The following is a 4,785-nucleotide window of genomic DNA, read 5'->3' as shown; positions in this document are numbered from 1 at the left end:
TATCATGTAACTAATTTTCTATACTCCAATTAAACATGAGAGCATTAAACAACTTTCATATCATAATATCACAGAGGTCTTGAGCATATTAGAATTTTGTTCAAGCTTTTCTAAACTATCCATCTTATCATGGCCGAAAATCTAAAATAAGAGTTCATGAATTTCTAGCAATGTTCAACATGCAATTCTTTAAGAGAACTCTATATTCTATCATACAAACATGGTTACTTAAATTTAAAGGTCTTCCTAACCCTAAGCCCTTTTCTTGGCCGAAACATATAAATGGATTTCTTTTGGTTCCAAGTAACTTTCAAGCAAGAAAACCAATAAAAGACCCTTAGTAGTTCATGGAGGGAATTTTGTACTAGTTTGGTTACACAATGTTTTCCCTAACCTCCTTAAAATATTTTTGGCCGAAATTATAGGGTTAGGCACTCCTCTGATCAAGCATCAATTAGGTATAAAAACATAAAGAAAATTCTTCCTACATAGCATAGAAAACATATCATGAAATAAAGACTTGTTTAAACCTTCCTAGATTTGAAAACCCTTTCTTTAGCCGAATTTTCTAAAATTCTTTCCTAGGTTTTCTAATCCTCATAAAATCCGAAAATCACATAAAAAGCCTTGTACCACAGGTGAGGGGAAGCTTACATCCTTTTTGCTTATGGATCTAAGGTATGGTGATGGAAGAAGTAGCCTCTTCTTCTAATTCCTTTCCCTTGATTTCCTTGCTAAGTCCTCCTTGTATCTTAGGCTTTCTTAGGGGAAAAACCTTGGCTTTGGGGCCGAAGATGGAGGAGAGGGGACTGATGGTTTCGGTGAGGGAGAGGAAGAATGAGAGAAAATGAGAGAAAAATAAACTTCTCTTTTCTTGCTCCCTTTTATGTTAAGGGGGAAGAGGTAGCAAAATTGATTTTTATTTTCCTTCTCCCTTAGCCTTTTTTTTTATATTTCCTATTTATTTTATTTATTCATTTATTCTTACCATTCATGATGAAATAAGGGGGATTGAATCCTCTTAATTCCCTCTTTAAATTTTCGGCAAAAACAAAGAGGAAGATGGAGAGAAAGGAAGGAAGGCAAGTTGCCTTTCTCTTGCTCTTTTCTTGTCTTCTTTTGGCTAGCTTTTACTCTCACCCTTATCATGAATTTCCCTCCTTTGCTATCAACATCTTCTCTCTATCCCAATTGGTTTCTACTAATTAATTCTATGAATAATATAAGAGGTTCAAGGTTCAATCCTTGACCTTCACTTCTTTTTATTTCATTTTATTTTCTTTTTGCTTCAACTCACTTCTTATTATTTTTCTAAGGCAAAATCCCACATTCATATATTTATCTTACAAGCTTAGTGGGTATTACATTTTATTTGCTAGTTGTCAGTGTAAGAACAGGAAATCTATTTGACCATGGATCCATATTATCAATATTTTGGAGATTGGAGGGAGAGTTATTACTATCAGCCTCAGTCTGGGTTCTATCTGTTGGAACCCCAATGTTGTTTTGGTGTGATTAACAAGTTAAGTTAGGTCCTGTGTGTTTTTAACCTTATGTCTAAGTGTGTAGAAGCTTAGGAGCACATGTAGTCGAGCGGAAGACGCAGCTAGCGAGAAGGACGTCACGCGGTGCGTCCGAGGTATGAGGCGCTGCGGAAGAGTACACCGGCGGACAAGAAGGAAGCGTGCGGTGGTTCTGAGGGATGAAAGCTGGAGCGGAAGATTACTCGGTGAGCAAGAGATGCAGCTAGAGAGAAGGTCGACACGGGGTGCGACCGAGGGACAAAGACTGCAGATGAGTACGCTAGTGGACGAGAAGGAAGCACGTAGCGATTCTGAGGGACGAGAAGCCGGAGCGGAAGTCCGCTTGAGAAGACCGAAACTTGGGTTCGGGTGAGCCTTTTTTCGGATGGCAGAGATCACCCAAGTGAGTGAATCCAGAGTAGAAGACTCGGACCCAAGCGAGCAGGGCCAGAGCAGAGGACCCGGACCGAAAAAGTCAACCATAGTTGACTTTAGGGTCTGGGCGCCCGGACCTGCCCAGGGCGCTCGGAACCCTTTCGAGCTCCCGAACTTGAAAAGTTGACCAGATCGTATCAAACGCGATCTGGGCGTTGGGGGATAAAGTTCTATCCCCCCCAGGGCGCTCGAAACCCTCAGGGCGCCTCGACCAAGGCTATAAATATAGCCTTGGTCCAGAAGCTTTTACAACAACTCAGAAATTGTAACTCCAACACTTGTGTGCTCTCAGTTGTAGTTTACCTTCTTTCCTTTGTGCTTCATCGTTGTACGAGGCTTCTCAGCCTGAAGGAGTTTTTAAGTACGATCATCTTCCTTGGATTAACAACCTCCCCGGTTGTAACCAAGTCAATCCCGGTGTGCCTCGTTTTTTTTATTTACTTTCTGCTATTACTTTTTTGCAAGTGTTCTGTTGAGAGTTCGAGAAGGGTATTCTTTTATTTTGTAGGCTATTCAACCCCCCTTCTAGCCGACCGCCAACTGTGCTACAAGTGGTATTAGAGCCGAGGCACTTAAGGAGGACTAACTGTCAATCGAAGCAAAGATAATGGCCGGACCAAACATCCATCCGCCGAAATACGAAGGGGATTTCGCAACCTGGAAAAAACTAATGCAGGTATTTTTCACAACAGATTTTGAATTAATTTTAACAATGAAACTTGACTTTGTAGCTCCAGAGGGTAAGGAAAAATATCAATGGATGAAAAAGGAGCAGGCTGAGTATGTGGCGAATGACAAAGCAGAATACCATCTGTTAGGCGTTCTTCCGCCACAGGAAGTCAATCAAATCGGAAACTACGACTCGACAAAGGAACTTTGGGAGAAGTTCCTCGAGCTGCATGAAGGAACGTCCGAAGCCAAGCTCGCCAGAAAAGATCTACTTCGCAATCAGTTCACCAGCCTGCGACTTGGGGAAGACAAGACAGTTGCGCATCTGCACTCAAGAATCAAAGAGATCATCACCAGACTGTCGAATCTCGGAGAAAAGGTAAGTAACCGAGATTCTCTAAGGTATGTATTAAATTCGTTTTCGAGAAATTCAAAATGGGCATCACTAATAGATGCCTTTTACAATTCGAAAGATTTAGAAAAAATTTCATTAGAAGAATTCTTTTCAACATTGGAAGTGCATGAGTCAAGATGTGCAGGAATGAAGGAGCCCAAGAACAATGTCGCCCTTAAAGTTTCAAGAGACGAACCTGAGTCAGAATCTTCTCTCGACGATGAGGAAATGGTAATGATGGTAAGAAGATTCAAGAAACTTTGTAAATCTAGATCTACTAACCATCCACAGGGAAAAAAGAAAAGGACGATCCGTTGCTACCATTGCGACGAAGAAGGGCACGTCAAGGACAACTGCCCCAAGCTGAAGAATAAGGACAAGGAGAAGGGTAAGAAGCCTATCCAAAAGTGAAAGACCCTAAAGGTGACGTGGGATGATACGTCGTCAGAGTCGGAAGTTGAGGCATTCTCCAGACTTGCTCTAATGGCAAGTCATCAAGACGACGACTGTGAGTCAAGCTCTTCTGAAATGAGCATCGAAAGCATCGATGAAGGGGGAGCCACGTTGAAAGAAAGCAGCAGTTCAGGGGGAGAAACGGACAACGAGATCGATAAGGTAAGCCAGGTACGATCTCTTCCTCCCGACAAAATGTTTAAATTCGTTAAACTTCTAACAAAAGATTGCTACAAAATAGAAAATGAAAATAAAAATTTAAAGGTAATTCTAGCTAAGTCCTGTCCCTTAGAAGAATTAGACAAATCAAAATTAGAAAATGAGAAATTGAAATAAAAAATGAAGATCTGAAAATTCAAATAGATAATTTGAAAAACCATGCATGCTCATTTACCTTTAGAAAATTTAAAAAATTGAATTAGTATTATAGATATCACCAGGGATAGATTAGGAATATTTCAAGAAAATATGTCCCTAAGAAATATTTGGTTAACCCAGTAGGCTGGAACCTTTATTGGATTCCCAAATCTTGCTTAGCCTAAATTTTAAATCGAAATTAGCACTTTCAGTGAGAAAATTAAACAGTGAATTTTTTTATGAGGCTTTGTCTAAGGAAGTGGTTGTTGCTCCAATAACTAAGAAGGCCTAGTGCCTCGCCATGACCAGGAAGCCAAAATATCGAAATAAAATTTTTATTTAACTTTCTGATAAAAAGCATTAAAGTTGAATTTAAATAATGCTTTAAAAAGTTATTCAAACATTTTTAAAAAAATTTATTTCAAAAATAATTTTTAGTTAAAAAAAATTCTCTTTAAGATTTTTTTTTAACTTAAAAAAATTCTCAAAAATCATTTTTTTTGTTAAAATCTTTTCTGAAGTTAGAAATTTCTAGTTAAAATTTTATTCTTAGAAAAGTCTTCAAAAATAATTTTTAACAAATCTCTCAAAATTTTTGTGAAAAATTATTTAACTTAGAAAACTTCTCTGATATTTCTTACTTAGAATTTTTAAAAATATTTTTTACAAAGTTGCCTAAGTCAGATTTTTTTAAAAAAATTATTTTACTTATAATTTCACTTAGAAAATTTTCTTATAAAGTTGTTTTTACTTAGAGACGATTTTTGTGGAAATTTTTTAAGTCTCAAAATTTTCTAAGTTTTACCCTTAGATTTTTCTTGCAATCCCCAATTTTTTATGTGATCAAAGGGGGAGAGGAAAAGTATAAATCTAGGGGGAGGTAGACCAAAAATAATTTTTTCTATCTTTTTGCACTTAAATTGCAAATTAAGTTAGTTTTATTTATTTTTTTGT

Source organism: Zingiber officinale, chromosome 1B (assembly GCF_018446385.1).
Source record: "Zingiber officinale cultivar Zhangliang chromosome 1B, Zo_v1.1, whole genome shotgun sequence".
NCBI classification, from domain to species: Eukaryota; Viridiplantae; Streptophyta; class Magnoliopsida; order Zingiberales; family Zingiberaceae; genus Zingiber; species Zingiber officinale.
The sequence above is the reverse complement of the archived record's forward strand: the minus strand, read 5'-3'. Positions refer to the sequence as shown.